The sequence below is a fragment of the Triturus cristatus genome, chromosome 11, assembly GCF_964204655.1.
Source record: "Triturus cristatus chromosome 11, aTriCri1.1, whole genome shotgun sequence".
NCBI lineage: Eukaryota > Metazoa > Chordata > Amphibia > Caudata > Salamandridae > Triturus > Triturus cristatus.
In genome coordinates this window covers 412,822,332-412,846,224 of record NC_140594.1, presented here as the reverse complement: position 1 = coordinate 412,846,224, position 23,893 = coordinate 412,822,332, and the positions used below count along the sequence as shown (strand labels likewise).

General features: G+C 43.9%; 1 long non-coding RNA gene across 1 annotated transcript in view; it reads left to right on the top strand.

The window, feature by feature from the left end:
* The window catches only part of LOC146784336 (uncharacterized), a 225,014-nt gene that overhangs the window by 8,156 nt on the left and 192,965 nt on the right, over positions 1-23,893 (top strand). Inside the window, exons 2-3 of the long non-coding RNA XR_014970914.1 lie at positions 454-528; positions 999-1,031. This is a non-coding gene — a long non-coding RNA (uncharacterized LOC146784336). The remainder of the gene's footprint in view (positions 1-453; positions 529-998; positions 1,032-23,893) is intronic.

Below are 23,893 nucleotides of genomic sequence, written 5' to 3'. Positions count from 1 at the left end.
GAAAAAGCTGGTCATTGTGTATTTTCAAGGAAGATTGTTACAGGATTTCCCCGAGCAGCATTACAGCAAGAGTGGTAGCAGAGCTTTCCTTTCACTGTGAAAACACTAAGCCATTCAGTTTAAGTGAGCTTTCCAAGAACACAGAGGAAGCATTTTATGTCCGTGCACTTGTGGTGGTGCTTATATGCGGCTCTGCTTTGTCACTTGGGAGGGGGGGGGGCACAGAGTCAGCACGGAGCTGCGCAGCACCGCCTGGCGGCGTTCATGAACACTGTTAAAGTTTCTTAATCCAGTCTGGTGACTGGCGAGCATTCTAAGATGGGGAATCTTCTGTTCGATATTCATCAGAAAGAGCCTTACTAAAGGGAAATAACTTGCTCATCTGCTGCTGGACCATATTTCGGTTCGATACCTTTTGCGCTGTTCCATAAATATTCTCATATTGTTTTCCAGGTTTAAAGCTGGTTGGAAAATGGTTCTGAAGGACATATAACTTTGGAGAGCCATTGGCTGCAGTGTTGGGATTTGGTAAGTATTCCATAATATCATTATTAGAACTATATTTGGGCCTTATCAAGATTTAAAATTTGAGTGTATAAATAGAACAGAAAGATGGGTGAATGAATCTAAATGTTATCGATAATAGAGCTCTCTACGACTTTAGGGTTTACCAAGAAAGAATTCTGAGAGACGGTCATCAAGACTATATCAGTGAAATGGTCCTGGTATTCACAGGAAGACTGTCCTTAGTTGCCCTGGGGGTAATACAAAATAGTTTTTAGTGCATCTGGGGTTTCAGAACTGAGCTCTGAGTGAGTCTTGGAATGAAGAGAAGAGCTGAGTGAATCTCTGTTGTGCATTTTGGGTTTCAAGTGGGCACACATTTTTAGCGAGCTACTTTCGGTTGCATCTCAAACAAGCTATTCGTACTATAAACTCTAACAGATTAAAGACTCATTTTTAATTTATTAAAATGGTGACCTGCTTTTGCTTTCCAGTGGTTTTTCCTGCCGTTTTCACAGCATCAAGAGGTAATTTCGATGGAGAATGTCCTTTCTGTAAATAAGCATAACATAATGCACTGAAATCATAATTAGGGGGGAAAATGTTTATTTAAAAGGCCACCTTACTTCCTTTTTAGGCCTTGCCTACCAGACAGATGTAGCTATCTATAGACAAAAGTCTCTTGTGGACCATTATAAAAGCTTATAGTGGGCTTGCAGCCTGTCTGTTGCTTACCATTTGTGGCTTTATTGTCATTCTCAATTTTGCTTACTTCTTCGATGGCTTGTCTTCCTTCTCTTGTGTTCGTCCTTCCCCAGGAGCATAGCTTCTTTGCTAGCATTTTGATTTGCTGTCTTGTATCCTTGCACTGGTCACATTTAGCAAACTACTTAATTTCTTTTTCATTACGCACTCCACAAGACAGCATGTGTTTTCTGTCTCTCTCTCTCTTGTGCTGCTCCCACCAAACAAACAAAACACACACACACCTCCAACACCCCCACCCCGTTGCTTCCTACCCCCACCGTTTCTCCCCTGCCTCTCACAATTGTTGAAACATGTTTCCATTTACCTTTATCTTTTTTTAAAGTGTTGTAAAATCTCAATGCTTGTTTACTCTGTCTTGTAGTGGAATCTCACAGCGCTGAGATTCCACAGCATTGTTTGAATGCGGAGCGTTCCTGAGTGGTCAGTTGATCACTGGCGAGCAGGTAATCAGTCCGCTCTCAGAATGTCTCAGAAGTAAGTAACTTCCCTGCCTTCACCCCGTTGTCCTGAGAGTAATCTTTTACCACATTGTTGGTGACGAGTTGGCCAGTGATGTGTGGATGACATCATCTGAGATGCGGAGCCGTTGGCAAACCCGCGCAACTTACAGTGAAACTTGTTTGAACGGCAAGAGGTTCTCCTAGAAGTGGCCTGGCACCAAGTAAGCCCTCCTTGACCCTTTGTACTAAGTGTGGAGGCCACAAGATCCAAAAGCTGGTACGTCAGAGTGCGACGTAATATCTGAAAACGACCACTTCTGTTTCAACACGGTAGGAGTCCGCATGGTTTAGTCTACTGCTGACGTGCTTCGATCTTGGTAGTATCGTTACACAGAACAGTGAAGCAGTTGAGCAGCATGTCCTTGCAGGAGCAGTGTGCGAAACTAGAAACAAAGGTGCAAAACGAAGCAGTAAAGGTGTAGTGTTTTCGGTGATATCCACACCTTAAAGCATGTCCCTGCTTTCTCGGTTATACGCACACCTCGTGTTTAACAATTTTTTTTTCTGTGGTGCGCACACCTTGCTGTTTAATTGTCCATACCTGCTGTGTAACACAAAATTCTCGGTGTGCGCACACCTTGGTTTTGCAGCTCACACCCTAGCCATCTCATTGTACTTTTGGTGATGCGCACACCTGGTGATTTATCAGTATATTTTCAGTGTACACTCGCCTTGCATGTCTAATGGGGATTTGTTTGAATGCATGACAATTCTTTTTGCATTATTACAATTGATTTGCCCTTCTCACCTATTATAATTCATTATAGGTTTTAGTCATGGGCGAAGCATCAGAAAGCCCACTTAGCTTAAATGCGCCTAGTGTACTGATACCACATGTTTCTGTAACTCCACCACCATGTTTTTTAGTGGATCCAGGATCTCCATCAGTCCCTTGGGATGACTTGATTATGATGTTTGACAATTGTTTAGAGGCTCTATATGGACAAGATTTCTGAGCATCAAGGAAAGAAGCATTAATGTTGAATGTTTTAGGTAAATATGGCCAAAGAGTTTTCCATTACTTACCACAAGCTACTAAACACAGTTGCCAACTTATTTTAGATGTATTTGAAGAAGCAAAACATATGTTGGATATTAGATTGGCTAAAGAGGAACATTTGGTGATGTCAAGATAAAAGTTTTATACTCAACCTAAAAAAATTGATGTCTATTGATGAATTTGTCTCCAGATTGCGTGAGCTGTCAACCAAGTGTAAATTTGGAGATATGATGGAAGAACAGATCAGAGACCAGTTATTACTTCATGTCAGAGAAAAGAAAAGCAAATACAAGAGCGCTTGTGGGCAGCTAAGAATCCTACATTCAGGGATGCCATAGATATAGCTACGGTCTTGGAGCAATCAGCACTACGTATGCGTGAAGTAGAGTAAAAGAAACACGAGGGTGCGGTATCTGAAATAGTGGCTGTAAGTAAACCAGTATAGTCTGTGACGGCATCAAGGCCCATCATTAGATTCAAAAGATTTGGACCTGCTAGGCAATCTAATAAGGGGTGTAGTCGTTGTCGCAGTAATGCACATTCTTCAGATTCCAAATTTTGTTTGATGGTGGTAGATGATGAATCTATTGAAGATATGCTTCACTCCACTAGTAGAATCTTTGATGAGAAATTGGTTTTGTTGAAGGGGTACGCTCATAAGATAGTTTTGAAGGGGGCTATTCCTGTCCAGCATAAACTAACAAGGGTTCTGTTGGTAGTACGTAATGATTTGAAAAAATTGATTCAGGAGATGTTACAACAGGTAATTATAGAACCAGTTGAGGCATCAAGTTCGGTCTCTGCCGTAGCTATTACACAGAAATCTGATGGTCGGCTCAGATTTTGTGTGGATTTGAGGTCACTCAATCAGAACATAGTAGCGGATACGTATCCTCTACCTAATATTAATGAGTTCGTTTTGTTGAAAGGGGGCAGATATTTTTCCAAACTGGACTGAAAGAAAGCATACCATCAGATAAAGCTTCACGAGGAGTCCAAGTCGATCACAGTATTCATTACCATGGAGGGAACTTCCCAATTTACCCACATGCCTTTGGGACTTACATTAGCAGCAAGCGTGTTTCAACTGATGATTTCTGAAGTGTTCAAAGGATTGGCAAATATATACTTTCAAGATCACATTCTTGTTTTTGGCAAGACTGTTGAGGAACATAATGTTGTTTTGAAACATGCGCTGCAAAGAATTGCTGATGTAGGTCTAACTTTGAGAAAGGCCAAATGTAGTTTTCTCAAAGATCAGATAGAGTATTTGGGCTGCACATTATTGGTTGATGGAGTCAAACCAATGAAACATTTGTTGGAGGCGATAGAATTAGGCCCTAGTCGGCAAGACAAAGATGAATTGAGGTCCTTCATGGGTCTTATTAAGTATTATACAAAGTTTGTCCAAGGATTTTCCGATAAGCCAGAGGTCTTGAGAGTTCTTTTGAGGAAGGGCCACATTTTGTGTGGTCACAAGATCAAGAGGAGTGTTTTAAGATGATAAAGAAAGAGATTTGTGAAGCTGGTATATTAGTACCATTTGATATTGATCTTAAATCGATTGTAACTGTTGATGCGAGTGTTACCGATGTGGGTGGTATGCTCTCTCAGAGACACAAGGATGGTGAGAGGACTGTAGCCCTTGCGTGCCGCACATTGACTGATGCTGAAAGGAATTACTCAGTCATTGAGAGAGAAGCTTTGGAAGCTGCATGGGGTGTGGAATATTTTCAGACATATTTGTGGAGCACAATCTTTATCTTGAGGTCAGATCAGAAGCCCCTGGTCTAAATGCTTCCCCCTGGTGGGGCTGGTAAAGGATCTGCAAGGTTGGCGTGGCTTTCTGCCATGCTCCAGAAATATCGCTATGTGATGGAACACATTCAAGGTTGTAGAAAAGTACAAGCTGATTACCTATCCAGATTGTCGGTGGATTGGCATTTGGTGAATGGTCCTGTGGTGAATAATCATGAAATTGAGGGGGCACTTGCTTCTATGCAGGATGAAGTGTTGGAGGGTGCTGGTGCTTTCATGAAGGTGTCAAGCCATGGATGTGGACTACACTCAGAGAGGTCATGCGTATGGTCATTAGGGGAAACGGAGGGATAGTTGTGTTGCCGTGTCTGAATGCCTATTTGTCAAGTTGTTGGATGAGCTATCCATGTGTGTTAGCAGTGTTTTGATGAGGGGTGAGAAATGTGTGCCACCAGTGACCTTGAGACCTAAACTGGTAGCTATGGGGCACAAAGGTCATTTGGGGCAGAGCTTGACGCAAAGATGTCTTAAGGCACAATTTTGGTTGCCAGGGATTGATGCTCAGGTGGTTGATTGGGTAGTGAGGTGTGGTGTGTTTAGCAAAAGTTACAAACGCCTTTGTGTCAGTAGAAAGGCTGTCATGAGACACATTAGTGCCAAGGGGCTTTCTTGGCACAGTGTGTATTGATTTCATTGGACCCATGTCTGAAGTATGCAATGATTTCAGATTTTCTATGGTGTGTGTGGATGTTTTCTCAAGGTGGTTGCATGTGAAATTCATGAGTGAAATTACCACTCATGAATTGCCACAAATCTAATTTTGAGGAAAATGTTTCTTGAGGAAGAGGTCCCCTCTTTCCTCGTAACAGATAACGGTACGCAATTGGTTTCCCATGACATGGAAGTTTTTACGAAAAAATTGTATTATGCACCAACGCACCTCGTTGAAAAAGCCACAGGGTAATGGCCTAGTGGAAAGGGCTAACAGGTTGGTTAAAGGAGTCATTCAGATGGCATTTGTGTTGGGTCAGAGTGTTAAAGGGGTTGTCAATGATATGGTGTGGGCGTACTGTACCACCGAACGTGAAGGTAATCAAAAATCTCCGTTTGAAGTGATTAGAGGGAGGTTCCCGGTTAGCAGATTGGTACCGACGTGGTTGAAGGATTACGTGTTGAAGAAGGGTGGTGTGGAAGAAGCAGTTGTTGCTGTGGGGGTGATTGAAGCTGGTGATTGGGTGAAAGTCAAAATGGGTAGAGTGATGAGAGGGTTGACCAAATTTAAAGGTCCATTCAAGGTAAAGCGCATCTGACTTTCATGTGTCTTTGGAGAATGGAGAACGTTGGAACTGGAGCAGGGTAGCCTTATACCAAAAAGGTGGTGTGTGTTTGGAAAGGCAAAATGAAGTGGAGAATGGATATATGTTGATGGGAAATGGAGATTTCGGATAAAATGAGGGTCCTTCGTTCAATCTGGATGAGGGAGGGGAAAAAAGTGCTCAGGAAGTGGTTATGGACCCTATGGTTGCTAAAAAAGAAAGAATGGCTGCAACAGGGTTTGGTAATGAAAGAAGGGCTAGAGAACGTAGGCCTCCAGGTACTTGAAAGATTATGTTTATTGATCTGGTGCATAGAGTGCTTTAAATGGGCCGGTACTCACCGGTACTGAGTACCGGCACTTCTTAGTTTTATCATTCTGAGTACCGGCACTTCTCTACTGCCGAGGAGAGTACCGGTACTCATGAAGCGCTGGTGCTGGCGGCCTGTCTCTGACAGCCAAGGCACTTCTGTAGGCCTGAGCCGAGCCCTTGCTGAACTATTCAGCTTGGACTCATTTGCATACCGTCTGGGTGTTCACCATCATGCTATGTTGCAAACACAGAAATCGAGGCAGCCCGGTGACAAAGCAATTCAAAAAGCCGTGGGAGGTAACCAGGTTCAAATGGCTTTAATCCCACCTGATTCTTTTGTTAAGTGTCTGCTATTGTTTGTCTTCTTGCCTGTGATTATTGTTGTGTGAGACAAATGCGAGAGAAAGGGGGAGAGAATAGACACTTTCGCAAGGAGTAAATGTGTGGAATGCTTGTGTATGCACGTCTGCTTGTTTCTGTCTGTGTCGCTCGAGAATATATGGTATTGTGCCAAGCAACAGCAATTAACAGGAGTAATGTTGCAAATATTACAAAACAAGGACATGTGAAAATATCACCACGTTTGGCTTTCGTTGTGTAATGAGTAAACAAACGTTCTTTGTTTATTGAAAGCCATTTCTCCTTTGTTTTGGTATGTGCTGCAAGTAGTATATAAGTCAAGAAGCATGTCTTCCCTAAGCCCCGCCCCCAATCCCCGCCCACTCGCCACATTTAAATGAGTACCTGCACTTTTTTCCCGCCATTAAAGCACTTGGTGCATACTTCTACTAACTGTATTTTTTTTTATTTAATTGGTTTTATCTTTTGTGCCACAGTGAGTGTTTCCTTGTGAAACATTCCTTTTCCCATGCTCTTTATCTTCCTATTTCCTCTTAGTGTTTTCTCTTTGGTTTATTTGATGTTGTACATTAGAAGGAAAGGGGATGTATTCTAAAATCTCAATGCTTGTTTACTCTGTCTTGTAGTGGAATCTCACAGCGCTGAGATTCCACAGCAGTGTTTGAATGCAGAGCGTTCCTGAGTGGTCAGTTGATCTCTGGCCAGCAGGGAATCACTCCGCTCTCAGATTGTCTCTGGATAAAGTAAATTACCTGCCTTCACCCCGTTGTCCTGAGAGTAATCTTTTACCTCCGAGGTCCGGGCAATCCATTGCTTTTAAGTGCCTTTGCTGCTACAACCCACCTACTCCTCTGTTGGTTCTGCCAGCTAGCTCCTGCGTTGCTTCCCCATCCATCGCGGTTATTTATTAAATTAATTTTCATTTGTTTAGAGAGCCTGGCAGCTGTTATGGTCAGCTTGGCTCTTCCGCATTCCAGCACTTCTGCGTCCATCTGTTGCTCCATCCCACCCACTCCGTCTCTGCTCCCCTAAAGGCGCGCCTCTTTGCTAGCACACCCTTTGCCGTCATTTACATTATTTTATTTTCCTTTTTTGGGGAGGCACGAGCAGCTGCCATTGCTGCTAGGCTGCTCTGCTGTCCCAAAAATACTTTGGGCAAATACAACTTCATTTTGTTTTATTTACGAATCGGAATGGTGTCTGCTATATCGGATTGGTAGAATAAACCAACAAAAAAAGTAAAGAAAATAGGGCCCGATGTAGGTGGCTAAATACCGGTTGGTAACCCCGAAATTCGGTATATTTCAGGGTTACCGACCGGTATTTAGCCATTCCTAATGTAGGTGATGATTCGGTAAATACCGAATCTGTAAATACAGAATCGGTAAATGCAATGTAGAAAGCACATAAAAGAGTGCGTATGTGCTTTAAGAATTCGTTAATAACCACCAACTCCAAGTTGGTGGTAATTAACGAATTCCTTTAAAAATTCACTTAAACATTTTTTTTTAAGTGCCATGTGGCACACATCCATGCCCTTAGGGAATGCATGTGCGCCACATGTGCACACAGGCACATTTCAGGGGTGCCAAATGCAAAAAGAACTATTGATGGACAGAATGCAGAACAATGTCATACATTCACCCCAGTACAGAGATCTGGGCCTAAATCCATCGTTTTTTTGCTCACCATGCCATTCCAGTTTGGACCCAGCCATATGCAAATCAGTCTTGACCCTGTGCCCAATGGGAACAGTCCAGCCCGAACTGCCAGGCCAGGTCCTCCCTGGACTGGAAACAAGCATCCTAGGACCGGTTTCGGGGTTTCACCCCTCTTCAGCCAAGATAGCTTGATTCCAGTGGCATGGAGAGCACGGGACTCACGTCTGAGCATACCCGTCCCACTCGAGGTGATACATGCAAAACGAACTATTGATGGACAGAATGCAGAACAATGTCATACATTCACCTCAGTACAGAGATCTGGGCCTAAATCCATCGTTTTTTTGCTCACCATGCTATTCCAGTTTGGACCCAGCCATATGCAAATCAGTCTTGACCCTGTGCCCAATGGGAACAGTCCAGCCCGAACTGCCAGGCCAGGTCCTCCCTGGACTGGAAACAAGCATCCTAGGACCAGTTTCGGGGTTTTACCCCTCTTCAGCCAAGATAGCTTGATTCCAGTGGCATGGAGAGCACGGGACTCACGTCTGAGCATACCCGTCCCACTCGGGGTGACAAATGCAAAAAGAACTATTGATGGACAGAATGCAGAACAATGTCATACATTCACCCCAGTACAGAGACCTGGGCCTAAATCCATCATTTTTTTGCTCACCATGCCATTCCAGTTTGTACCCAGCCATATGCAAATCAGTCTTGACCCTGTGTCGAATGGGAGCAGTCCAGCCCGAACTGCCAGGCCAGGTCCTCCCTGGACTGGAAACAAGCATCCTAGGACCGGTTTCGGGGTTTCACCCCTCTTCAGCCAAGATAGCTTGATTCCAGTGGCATGGAGAGCACGGGACTCACGTCTGAGCATACCCGTCCCACTCGGGGTGACAAATGCAAAGAGAACTATTGATGGACAGAATGCAGAACAATGTCATACATTCACCCCAGTACAGAGATCTGGGCCTAAATCCATCGTTTATTTGCTCACCATGCCATTCCAGTTTGACATTTCAGGGGTGCAACAGGGTGTCCTTTGGACACCCTGGCACCCTTGAAATACCTCCCGGTATTACTGATTCGGTAATACCGAATCGCTAATACAGAATGGCTTAACATTCATTCCTATGGGCCTCCAAGCCCATAGGAATGAATGGGTAGGTATTACTTATTACCGAAGGAATATTAAGGATTCGGTATTTTTACTGATTCATTAGCTACATAAGAAATACCGATTTCTAAATACCAAATCGGTAAAATTCGGTATGAAGAATTCAGTATTTATGGATTATCTACATCTGGCCTCAGTGTCCACGTGAATCAATATGTACGCACATGCGTGGTGATCCATGTGCGTAATAATCACACCTGTGCAGGACTACAGAATGACGCTACCGGCATTAATGGCCACACCATCGCCTCTATTTCCTTTGTTGTTTTTATAGTTGTTGCTTATGCTGCACAACTTCGGTGAAAAACATTGGCTAAGCAAAGCAGTCAAGAAGGCAAGATTTCTTGGCTTTGCCAGTGCTTCTTTTAAAAAAAACATTTGCCAGGGAGAGAGGTATCAAGAGGGTCACTACTGTGTTCTGGGAGGCGTTTGGCTCTTTCTATACTTGCTTTCTTGCTTGGTAACACCATAGTTGTCTAAAATCGCAGTGGCTTTTGAGGGTGAAACCCTCTTGCACTCACTTCTGAATAAGTAGAGGCACTGAAATGTTACCTTTCGCTTATCCTACCAGTATTGCTGTGGCATGCCTGACGTGATTGACTCGCTCAACCTGACTTCCCCTTCAGTACTATGCCTTGAAGTGGCTGACTGCCACAGCCGTACAGGTCTTTCCGAGGCCAGGCCATGATGGAAAAATTCGTCGGAAGGCTCGTCTGTATCTGTTTGTCTCTGCTAAGTCTGAGAACTTTATTTTTCCCGAAATTCACCTCACCCCTCCCCTGTCCTGGCCTCTAGCCTGGAAATATCTTTTCTGCCGATAAACACCTGCGTGCCTGCATAGCTAACCCTCCGGGGATATCTGTGTCGGCGTCACACAGCCCTTCCCTCCCTCACGAGCATATTTCACATTTCTGAGCCTTCCTTCTTACGATCTTAAGGTTGGAATCAGGCGTGAGGTTTTATTTATTTAGATGTTTCTGTAGCACAGACATAATCCAAGAAGGATTTGTGAGCTCTTTACTAACAGTAAGAACATGATGCAATCTGTGTGCACAATAGACAATGGTGTCGAAGAAGGAAAAAACTGCACATGCAGATATATTGGACAGATTGGCAAAGTGCCATTGTAAATAAAAGGCATAAAATGCAAGAAGGGAGCAGGTTATTGGCGCTGGACAATGGTAGTGTCAATTGCAGTGTAAGATAGCAGGTGATTGGTTGCTAGCCAAATAGAAGGGTTCAGCAATGTTATTCGTGCTATTCAGTCATGGGGGGTAGCACTGATTCATGCTGAGAGTGCAATAGTCTGTTGGAAGGTGGTTGTAGTTTCAACAAGGGGTTTTCAGTCTGCTTTTGGAAGCTGTGAAAGATGGGCATCTCTGGGGGGGCGCTAGAGGGCGCACGGCTTAATGGCTGCCTTCTAAGACAGCTCCGCCGGTCAGGTCCAAGATGCGCAAATAAAGGCGTGCTGCGGACTTGTGCTCGACTGCAACTGACAAAATTGGCAATCGGAATACACTGGCCGCATGATGAGAGGAATATGAGGCGGTAAGCGCCGCTCCACCGCTGATAAATCGCATTAGCCGACTGGAGGACCGTTGCGATCTGGCGAACCCAAGATGGCGCCACCCTGACGACCTAGCGGAGAAGGAGCGGACTGAGGCGGTGAGGTACGTCCGTGTGGAGCTGCGCCCTGATCAGACTATGCTTGAGAGACAAATGGTAGCGCCTTTCCCAGTGTGTGGGAGTTCAAAGCGGTGTGCTGTCTTCTACATCGGCTCAAAATGGCAGGCAGTCCTGTCGGCGGCCACTTCTCTTGTGGACAGCGGTAAATGGCGGACCTGGGTTGGGCTGCAGTTCGACACCTGCCCTGATCACCTATACTACTGAAATGTGGGAGACTCCTGCTGGCAAAGTTAGAGTTATTTGCTTCTGATGACGAGCAGTATACCTGGCGATCTGACATCGGCGCTCATGCTGGGGGACAAAATGGGGCACTGCGCACCATGTAGAGACCGGGCTTTTTGATGTAACTCACTGACCCACCGGAAATTATACACCACCTTAGTTGAGTTTGTGTGTATCAGCGGGGACTCGGATGTCCAGTTTGAATGAAATGTGCAAGGTGGTTTGTGACTGCAATATTGGACTGCCCTGTTTCTCGCGACCTGTGGGCTGTGATTGCTGGGAGTAGCATTCATGGCTACTTGTGCGCGGTGACTGCTTGGTGACCAGCCCGGTTGTGGAGCGACTGCATGTATTAGCGCTCATCTTGATTGGATCTGACCCTGGAGAGGCGCACCGTAACCTGTTGTGTGCTATCTCACCCGCTGGGCGCCTATGCATTATCGAGTGATGGCTTGGCAGCTCCACTGCAGAGGTGTGTCCGCTCTGGGTAGGTTACCTTCATTGATGCAGTGAGCCCTGTATGGTTGGGATTGCACCGAGCAGCTTATTGCTCCATCATATCTCAAAATCGTGGTGTCCCGTGGTGCCAACATGGGGAAGCCGGACAAGACACAGTCCAAACTCCACTTTGAGTCGAAAAAACACACTAAGGGTGCGACAGCGCCTTCGGACACTGAGCTTGAACCTGAACCTGAGGCATCCACTGGTATGGAAGGTGTATTGCAAGCCATACAACGTAGTTTACAAGATATCAATGACAAATTGGACACTATAGCCATACGGTTTGACAATATGGCGGCCAAATTGGACAGACACGGTGAACGTCTTGTGGAAGCTGAAAATCGCATCACCGCGGTAGAGGATGAATCGCATGGCATGACCCAAAAATGCACGGAAATGGAGAAACTGCTGGAAATCATCAAAAATAAAGCGGACGATTTGGAAGCGCGCTCCCGGCGCAATAACATCAGAATCGCGGGAATTCCGGAATCCACAAACACAGGTCGAATGGAAACATATATTGAGGAAATGATTCGTAATGTGTTTGGTGCGGAATGCCTCTCAGCACTCTTCGTGGTTGAACGCGCACATAGATCCCTTGCTCCGCGGCCACAGCCTGGTGCACCCCCACGTCCTATTATTGCCCGGGTCCTTAATTACAGAGACCGTGATACCACTGGCTCGTAAGAAGCGGCAGATTAGCTACCAGGGAAATGCGCTGGAATTCTATCCGGACTTCATTATGTCCGTTCAATTGGCGAGAAAATAATTTAATCCAGCAAAAAAGAAATTGCGCAAACTAGGAATCGAATACGCTATGCTTTATCCGGCGCGTCTGAGGGTGTCATACGAAGGCCGCCCTACGCTTCTTCCGACACCAAAAGCGGCGCAGGACTTTATAAAAAAAATCAACAACAAACGTAAGGAGCTGAGGCAAGCGGAGTGTGGAAATATGGATTTTTCTGGTCAGTTATGTCCCCTATCTTGGACCCCAACGGTTCTATGTGCATGTTACAAGTACATGTATGTTCCCTCCAGTTCCAGTTATGAAGACGCAAATACATGTGCGTCCACCGTTAACATGTCCTCTGTCAGATCCGCCATGAATAGGCCAGATATTCCATTCCTAAGTATGAAAGGCCACCGGCTTTATATGGTTCACTTATGCCATTTTACAGTCCAGGCAAGTAGGCCCTGATTCTGTCATCAAACTCTTCTTGCCTTCTGCCTCTGAAAGCTCCAGTCTGAGCCTGCATCTGTGACCATGAACTTTGTCTCATTCTCTGCGCGGCTCACGAAGCCTGACATCAGCCTGCTGCCTGCCAAAAAACTGTATTTCACCTTCGAAGTTATCTGCTCCGTTCCCTGCCCGATGCATTCCTGTCTAGTAGTTTAAGTAAACATTCTTCCAGCTACCGAGCAAAGGCTCGGTTTCTCTGTCTTTACGCAAGTAATTCATAGCCCTATTACTATGGAAGGTTTCCGCCCTCGCATCTAGTGTAGACACTTAGACGCTTGTACACGCACTAACAGTCAGTATAGTCAGTATAGAATAAGATTCTACTCTAAGAGACCTTTCTTTTGGATAACATAGTTCTTTAAACATAGGATGTTAGATATGATTTGGGATTAGGTTGACTTGACCCTCCAGACTTCTGTCGCCACATGTAGAGCTAAATGTCAAGTCCCCTTCACCCCCTAGTTGCACGTCAATCACACGTCATGCTGCTGCGCGCGCATATCTGCCAAGTATTTCTGCTGACATTGCGAAATTCTTTCATGTAACCACCCTCTTATGACATCACATCTGATGACGTTCTTTAAATCACTCCCAGTTACGCCTATTTTTGCTACGTACGAATATATTATCACCACTATCAATTGTTACGCCTCTTGTATTTGCCTCACTGTAATGCCTATTGTATAAAAGTAATTGATTGTTAATAATGTATGTACTTCACTTCCTGAACCTTCGTGGTGATGGAACCTGGAGCAACCGATTATAATCGACCACTGGAATAAAGCCCATTCCGAACCTCTAATACCACGGATTCTGCCTCTTATTTACTGAGCTATTTTATTATGTTTCTGTATCAAATTAAGTCCCGGTAATTAAATTATTTACCACATGAATGGCGCCCGAATAGGGACACTTTCTCATCTCACGCGCCGGCGGTGCGTTGCAGGCCCGGTCTCCTGCCACAGCTGGACGGACAATAACGCGTACCAGCAGGATTTCCTGTATCTCCCTCCGGTCAAGCGGGGGCGACTGAGGCTGCGATCAACACCCAGACGAGGCGGTGAGAAGTGCGAAGTATCCCGACCAGAGCCTAGCTGAGAGAGCAAGATCCGAGGTATACAGAGGCCCACCAGTTTTCCGAAGTCCCAAGTCGAGTCCAGTGTCCGAAGTGTTCGAGTCGAGTCCAGTCCGGTTCAAGTTCAGTTCAGTTTCCGAGGCCTTCCGTTTCCGAGCTACCCGGTGAGTACCATTACTGGGGAGGCGTTCTGGCGTGCACATAAGTTGTGCCGGTCCAGACGGGTTTGGGTACACAAATCCGGTCTGCACTGTTTCAGCAGTGTATCTGTACTGTTTAGCAGTATATCTAGTATATCAAGTATATAAATTCAGAATAATTCAGTTCAAGTCGAGTATTATGTTTAGTGATTAAGTTTTCCTTAGATCATCATCATCATCGTTGCTCAGTTAAATGTTAAATGTTAAATGTTTTAATAACGTTCTGCATATTGTGGTGTGAATGACTGTTCATTATTGTGTTTAATGTATTAAGTTTGTTCAAGATCAAGTATCAGATCAGTTCTCAATATGCCGCTCTTTTCGAAATTAAGACAGATCACAACTAGAAAAGGGGTACTCGAAGAAGCTGTTCCTATTCCTCCTAGGGACACTCCAGGGTACTTCATGTATCATAAACACGGCTTAGACGCTATATTATTTCTTGATTTATGGGTAGACTACACTAAGGAATTACCAGAAAGTCAGAGGTGGCCCGCGGCTGGGACCTGGGATGCAGAGTGCATCGTGAAAGTAGAGGAAGAATTATGGAAAAAGAAAGCTAGACAATCACAGAAAGACGCCATTGAATTATGGCGTAAAGAATCGTATAGACGTACAGAAAAAGCACGTAGACAGGAAGAGAAGAGTAAAGAGAATTCAAATGAAGTCCGAGAAAATCTATTAATTGAAGAAGGTGCACGAGTGAAATCAGAACAAGTAGACAGACAAAGAAATGCCCTTATGAATGGTATGTATCCCCTTCTGGCCGAAGGATTACCTAAGGCTACTCCAGGGATACCAAAAGACTTGCCAACCCCATTATTTCCAATAAAGGTACATCCTAAGGGGCATCCTAGAACCGCAGAAGATGTTTTTCTTTCCTCATATTTAGATGACGCAGCTCCCGAGTATGCTAATCCCGCCCCACATAGACCGCCTGCCAGGGAGGTTCAACGCCAAGATCCAGTACCCGTATCCCTACAGCAACAAGTTCTGACACAAGTTCCGGCAAGCGCATCTGTTTCTGCATCTGTTCCTACAGCTACTTCTATAGCTGTATCCACACCTATAGTTGCTGTATCACGTTCAACGAATCCTTTCACACCCGATACCCCAGACGGGGCTACCGGAGGTGCTACCAATATCTTTTCTACGCCACCTAGAATAAATAAACTTACTTTTCAAGAGTCAGCACATTCACGTACCCCCAAACTCATAAATGCCCGTACGCTTAAGGAACTTCTTATAGATTGTAGATATGACCCTGTGCCCGGAAAAGAGGACGAAATGACCCTAGCATCATTACGTATCAGACGAGCCGCGGTGTATTTAGGGAAGTTACCAGGAATGACTGCGCATCTAGATAATATATACCATTTTGTCCAAACAGGGCGAGATTCTGAATGTATTAACAGAGCTATGGAATACCAGAAAGTGGAAATACAGGGGGAACTGTTACGTTTCCTCATAAATTGTGTGATCAGAAATCAAGACCGACCGGGGGTAGACCCGGAAGCAATGCAGATTCTTACCAGATGGAGCCAGAATATATCAGAAGGGAGACATGATAAGCAAAACTGTATAATAGCCATGTGCCAAAAGATCCGTAAAGAAATAGAACGCCTACACGAAGAAAGATTAGCGGTAGACCAGTTCGAACAAAGCGAGGAAGAAGCATCAGGACTGCCCACAGGACAGTCAGAAACTATAGCCTATGTAGGTAGAGGAAGATCTTGTAATAGTACTAGATGTCTTACTGATCCGATACGTCCGATATGTCTAGAAAATAACAGGAATTTTCAAACACCAATAATAAATATAAGGTCTAACGAGCATTCATTCCAAGCAGCTGATAAATTACTCCGAGAACGAAGGGGTTATCATTTTCTCGATTCTATGGATGAACAAGAATTAGCCAGGTCAGCTGTCCATTGGGTTGACAGTCCCGGGAAGTATAGTGATGATACAGTAGCACACACATTTTTGAATCTCACCCCAGATGAACAGCGTTTAGCTGGGATTTATATGATTCAACAACTTCTTATACTATATAAAAGCCAACATTCAGATCCTGGTCCCTTACCTGATATATTGACTGAATTACTCACGAATAAATGGAGAGGTTCAGGTACTAAGCTAATTAAAGAAATACTAGAATCAAGAAAGCAGTACATTCTTTTTGTATGTCCAGGACATGTCTCACTGCCCATTAAGGAAAGAACCACGTATTACATGGACAGACAGAATCCCTTACGAGAAGTACACCCAATAAAAGGCGAGGACAATGAGTTTAAACGTGTATTTGTATATACACCCATATCGAAAATAGAATTGTTAGAAATGAAGAAAGTGGTACCCAGTCATGACAAAGACCCAGCGGGTTTCCACCGAGAAATTAAAGACATGTTACTCATGGGAGAGTATACCTATCCCGACATTATGACCATATTAAAGGTATTGATGCCTGCTGGCATTTATGAAAAACTCAAGGAAAAAGAGTGGGAGGTAGGAGACCAAAAGATAGATTGGACAGCATTAGAAGCAGAAGAAAAGGCCCGAGGTCCAGGTTCGGGGCTTGGGGACAAAACTAAAGCACTGCCAGGTTTATTAGTCCAGGTACTGCCACGTTTATTAACTACGAAAAAGGAAGACTGGGGTGCAATTTCAGCCTGTAAACAAAAGCAAGATGAAGACACTAGTGATTTCTATGCCCGATTCGAAAAATGTTTTGGTATAAATAGTGGTATAAAAGCAAGTAGCGAGTCATACCCACATCTGTTTGTGACAAAATTAGTTGAAAATTCTTTGCCCCAAGTGAAGAATAGAGTATTAAAATTCGAGAGTACCTGGCAAGGTAACACTCCATCACAAATGTTACAAATGTTACAGTATCATCACAATAGAATTAGAGAGGAACAAGATCATGAACAAAGACGCATGAAAGACACGAAAATGAAAATGCTAGTCTCCCAGACAGTTCCAGCTGAAGGACATAAAAAGGGTACGACACATTCTGGCGATTTAGCAGGACCTGTAAAAGGGACATGCAACTATTGTAAACAACTAGGTCATCATGTACACGATTGTCCAGTCCTGAAGCGTAATATCGCCACGGGTATTACAAAAGAAAGACCACGGCCACTTAGACAGGATCAGAATGAACAAGGAGCCTTGCAGCATGCACAGTCCATGCCAGCTCCACAACAGACTATACAGTTTGTGCCAGCTGCACCAGCGCTGCCTGTTGCTGCCACGCAAACCACGACACGACAACTGTACCATACCGCACAGTATGACTATCCTGATTATCAACGATATGCATGAACCAGCCTGGAGAGGGAAGTTGACTTACCCCTTATTGAGGTCCCTGTAGATCAAGAAGGACCTTATGTACATAGTGAATTATTAGGCCAAGATAGAAAATTTTTACTCGATACAGGGGCAAGTCGAACAACCATAAAACGTAGTGAAGTTCCAGGGGCACCCCTCTCAGGCTCACAGAATATTTCCCTTGGTTTTTCAGGAAAACCTATTGTTAATGAAGTGTCACAACCTCTTCCACTTACGATAGGACCTTTGACCCGAACTACAGATTTATTGCTTACTAAATCATGTCCAGAAAACTTGTTAGGAATAAAAACACTGAAAGCTCTAGGAGCTATAATATGTTGTTCTCCGGAAGGAGTAAGATTGTTTTTACGTGATTTTAAAGGTCATTATGTGTCTAGAGACATGGATCCCCGATTGCAGACTTTACCTACACATCTATGGGCACAAGGCCCTACTGATGTTGGTTGCATGAATATTACACCATATCGAGTTACACTAAAGGCAGGGGTGGTACTACCACGAATGCGACAATACAAGTTACCACCAGATGCTGTAGTGGCTTTACTACAAATCATTGACGAGCTCATTGCCCAAGGAGTGGTTGTAGAAACAGACTCCAATGTATGTAATTCACCGATAATTCCGATTCTTAAACGAACAGATCCGAAGGCCCCGCCAGTATATCGATTGGTTATTGATCTGCGCGAATTAAATAAATGTATTGTGCCACAATTCCCTGTGGTCCCCGATATCTCATCATTACTGACAGCTATTGATTCCGAAGCAACATTCTTTACTGTAATTGATCTCAAAAATGCCTTTTTCAGCGTCCCAATAGATCCGGAAAGCCAATATTTGTTCGGATTTAGTTTAAATGGACGTAGCTTTAAATTCTCCCGCGCACCTCAAGGATTTACAGAAAGCCCCAGCATCTATAGCCAAGCACTGAAACGAGAACTCGACAGTATCCGCATGCCAGTTAACACTGCTTTGCTTCAGTATGTCGATGATCTGCTGATCACCGCCCGAAGCGAACCTGAATGTGAAAAAGCATCACTGACGGTTTTACAATTTCTAGCCGAAAAAGGGCACAAGGTGTCCCCTTCTAAGCTGCAATTCTGTGTCCAGCGAGTTGTTTATCTTGGACACTCGCTGTCCAAGGAGGGAAGGCAGCTTACACCCGACCGCATTCAGTTAATAGCTAACATGCCAATACCCAAGACACAAAAGGAGGTACGGGCTTTCATAGGCCTCACTTCATATTGTAGGCAGTGGATCCCTCAGTATGCATTTCTAGCAAAACCACTCATTCAGTTGACAACACAGGAGGCAGCCACATCGACTGTTCTCCCTTGGACTCAGGAACACACACAAGCTTTTGAAAGCTTAAAGAAAGCTTTATGTCAAGCACCTGTTTTAGCAACACCATGTTACAGTAAACAGTTTACACTCTTTATTACAGAACGCGAAGGTACTGCCTTGTCAGTACTCACACAGGAACAAGCAGGAGCACACAAACCATGTGCTTATTTTTCTAGTACATTAGATCCCGTAGCTCAGGCTCTGCCTGCGTGCCTGAAATCAGTGGCAGCGACAGCTTTAGCAATCAGACAAAGCGATGCCATAGTGTTAGGACATCCATTGACAGTACAAGTACCACATGCAGTGGAGGTTCTTGTGAATCGAACGCAAACACAACATTTGACTATAGCAAGACTTACAGGGTATGAACTAACACTGTTTCAGCCACATATAGAAATCAGACGTTGTAACACATTGAATCCTGCCACACTTTTACCTGTAAATGGAACAGACCCACTAGCCCATGACTGTATTGAAGTTATTACAATCACGACGAAACCCAGACAAGATTTAACCGATGTCCCATTATCAGACCCAGACCTGACGTTGTATGTAGATGGTTCATGTATGAGAAAAGGTACAGGAGAACTAGTGGCCGCTTACGCAGTCACAACAGACACTGAAATCATTGAAACAAATTGCATAAATACCTTGTCCGCTCAAGCAGCAGAGCTCGTCGCTCTGACACAAGCCTGTATTCAAGCCACAAATAAAAAAGTCAACATATACACTGATTCACGTTATGCATTCGGAGTCGTACATGACTTCGGCGTGCTGTGGCGAGAGAGAGGTTATTTAACTTCTCACGGTGCCCACATTCAGCACGGACCCCTCATTCATGCTTTATTAGATGCAATACATCTACCCACTGCAATATCAATTATGAAATGTAAAGCTCATACGAAAGTTACTGATATCATTTCTCAAGGCAATGATTTAGCTGATAGAACAGCTAAACAGACTGCTCAAACTCAAATATCCGACATGACAAAGACAATAGTCCCGACGCCAACACATTGTATGACGGTTAAAGATCCTACTCTTGACGTAATTGATATACAGACACATGCTACACCAGAAGAAATAAAGAAATGGACTGAATTAGGAGGGATCCAAACGGATCAAGGATGGTTGATGAAGGAAAAGTCTGTGTGGTTCCTTCCTGATTCAATGGTCCAGGTTATAATTAACACTGTACATAGTCCAGCACATCTAGGAGAAAAAGCTATGCTAGATAGCATTCAACACATTTGGTTTAATAAACATTTACGAGCTGCAGCCAAACAAAAGGTTCGTACCTGTCTGATCTGTTGCCAGTTCAACCCAGGAAAAAGCGTTCCCGTAGAACAGGGTGGATTTCAGCCTCCTGATCACCCTTTTGAAGTCCTCCAGATGGATTATATCCAGATGGAACGATGTCGAGGATTCAAATATGTTCTCGTAGTTGTTTGTGCTCTTTCCCGTTGGACGGAGGCATACCCGGTTTCAGATTACACTGCCCCGACTACTGCCAAACAGTTGGTTCGAGAATTCTTCCCACGATACGGTTTACCACGTGTTGTTCACTCAGATAACGGCCAGCCGTTCTCATCCGAATTAATGAAACACGTTTCACTTTTGTTAGGCTATCAGTGGAAATTCCACTGTGTCCGACACCCCGAAGCAGCAGGTCTCGTAGAAAGACATAATCAGACTCTGAAAATAAGATTATCCAAAATATGCAGAGAGAAAGGTGTCGACTGGGTAGTAGCATTACCAGTTGCACTCTTTTACACAAGAATGGTAGCACACTCGCGAACAGGGCTATCCCCGTATGAAGTGATCTTCGGCAGACCACCAAATATGTGGGGGACGCCTATACCACGCAAAATAACTGATATTGACTGTAACATGCTGACAGATTACTTGGCTTCCTTGATGTCTGCACTACAATCTTGTCGTTCACAGGTAGCTGCAGCTTTTCCTGACAACACTGAGGTGAAACCCCATGACGTGGTTCCGGGAGACTTGGTCCTCGTGAGGAACTTTGATCGAAAGACTCAGCTGGAACCTAGGTGGAGGTCACCTCAGCTGGTGTTGCTCACCACAAGAACAGCCGTGAAGATCGAAGGCAGAAAAGGATGGATTCATTCAAGTCATATCAAGAAATTTCATGGACTGAAATCAGATGTGAATACCACACCTTGTGTGTCTTCACCCATTGACTCAAAACTTCCTTTTGTGGAAAAAAGTGATTCCGAACATTATAAATTAAAGCTCAGGCCCAATCAGTCGAGCAATTTGATTGTTTAAGTCCTCTCCAAGGTGAAGCGGTTGAATTGTCTCTGACATGTATCCCTTGGACCTGAATAGAGAAAGCACCCGAAAAATGTTGAAACGACAGGCGTACTGTAAATCACTGCGTAGTCATTGCATAGTGACGTTATTAATTTTGTTTTTCTCAAGTCTTTAATAATTACTGCAAGTATATTGTTGCACATATATTATCCTATTTCTAGACATGTTTACAATGTTACTGCTGAACATTCTTTTAGTGAATTACCTCCGCATGAATTGGCATATAGATTTGCGCTGCGCAATAACACGTTTATTAATATGTTACATCATTCCCATCAGGTTAGCAATGCTACAAATTGTTGGATATGTGGCCGACTCCCTCCCTATCAGAATTATAAAGGAATTCTACCTCTTTTTCCATACCCGTTCACACACAACGGCTCCTGTGGAGCATGGTTTAGTTTAATTAATTCTCTAGATTCGAATTCTGCAGTTTATCAAGATAACTGGGTATGGGGAAATTTGAACTTAGTTTTGCTTAAAGTCTGCCACCCTAACAAGGAGGGACTTCCCCAGAGAACAGGAACGGATCTAGAAAATGAAGTGTATGGATTAGGTAATTTTACGCTCAATCTTATGATCCTAAATGTCGAATCAGAAGCTACTTCAATTTTGCCCGCTATGTCAATATTTCCAGTAAAAGGTGAATTATGTATAAAAAAGAATGGTTCCATACACATGGGCCATAGTAAATGCACCACTGTAGTAGAATTTAGTGATCAAGGCAAGTCTACATTTAGAGCTTCCCGCCATTCCTATTTCATATGTGGTCAGACGGCATATGTACGTTTACCTCTAGATTGGGATGGTACTTGCTATATTGGATTCCTTTTGCCACCTGTTTTTCTAGCTCCTGCTGATTATCACAGAAATATTCATTTAGTATATAATAGAGTAAGGAGAGATCTCCCGATAGTCGATTACACTGAAACAGCATGGGAAAAATACACAGATTTCAATAAAGGTCTCTTTCCCTATATAGGTACCGTTACTAATAGTAAGCTGATACGTAGATTAACTAGAACCCTTGAAGCAGTAGTGAACGAAACTATTTCCGCCTTAGGCAATTTAACAGAAGAGCAGTCTGCTATGCGGATTGTTGTGCTTCAAAATCGTCTTGTCCTTGACGTCATCCTGGCCGATAGGGGCGGAGCTTGTAGGGTCATCGGATCAAGCTGTTGCATTTTCATACCAGAAAATTCGCCATCTGTATATAAAGCCATAACTCGTCTTCATAAGATTGTAAGCCAGATACACCAGAATCCAGGCACCTGGACTTGGTCCGGTTGGTTTTGGAGTGTATTATCTACCTTTGGATGGAAGGTCCTATCTTTCCTAGGTATTGGCCTTCTCATATTATTCAGTTGCTGCTTATGCCTGCAATGTGGACCAGCGATTTGTGGTCTGTGTGCCACATCGTGCATTCCACATCAAGATTTTCATTCGAGATCCCGGAAGAAGAAAGAAGAACAAATGATGCTATATGAACAGATCAATGGATTAATGAAGATTGATATCTCTTGACGGGCAAGTAGGGGACAAGGAGGGAATGTGGAAATATGGATTTTTCTGGTCAGTTATGTCCCCTATCTTGGACCCCAACGGTTCTATGTGCATGTTACAAGTACATGTATGTTCCCTCCAGTTCCAGTTATGAAGACGCAAATACATGTGCGTCCACCGTTAACATGTCCTCTGTCAGATCCGCCATGAATAGGCCAGATATTCCATTCCTAAGTATGAAAGGCCACCGGCTTTATATGGTTCACTTATGCCATTTTACAGTCCAGGCAAGTAGGCCCTGATTCTGTCATCAAACTCTTCTTGCCTTCTGCCTCTGAAAGCTCCAGTCTGAGCCTGCATCTGTGACCATGAACTTTGTCTCATTCTCTGCGCGGCTCACGAAGCCTGACATCAGCCTGCTGCCTGCCAAAAAACTGTATTTCACCTTCGAAGTTATCTGCTCCGTTCCCTGCCCGATGCATTCCTGTCTAGTAGTTTAAGTAAACATTCTTCCAGCTACCGAGCAAAGGCTCGGTTTCTCTGTCTTTACGCAAGTAATTCATAGCCCTATTACTATGGAAGGTTTCCGCCCTCGCATCTAGTGTAGACACTTAGACGCTTGTACACGCACTAACAGTCAGTATAGTCAGTATAGAATAAGATTCTACTCTAAGAGACCTTTCTTTTGGATAACATAGTTCTTTAAACATAGGATGTTAGATATGATTTGGGATTAGGTTGACTTGACCCTCCAGACTTCTGTCGCCACATGTAGAGCTAAATGTCAAGTCCCCTTCACCCCCTAGTTGCACGTCAATCACACGTCATGCTGCTGCGCGCGCATATCTGCCAAGTATTTCTGCTGACATTGCGAAATTCTTTCATGTAACCACCCTCTTATGACATCACATCTGATGACGTTCTTTAAATCACTCCCAGTTACGCCTATTTTTGCTACGTACGAATATATTATCACCACTATCAATTGTTACGCCTCTTGTATTTGCCTCACTGTAATGCCTATTGTATAAAAGTAATTGATTGTTAATAATGTATGTACTTCACTTCCTGAACCTTC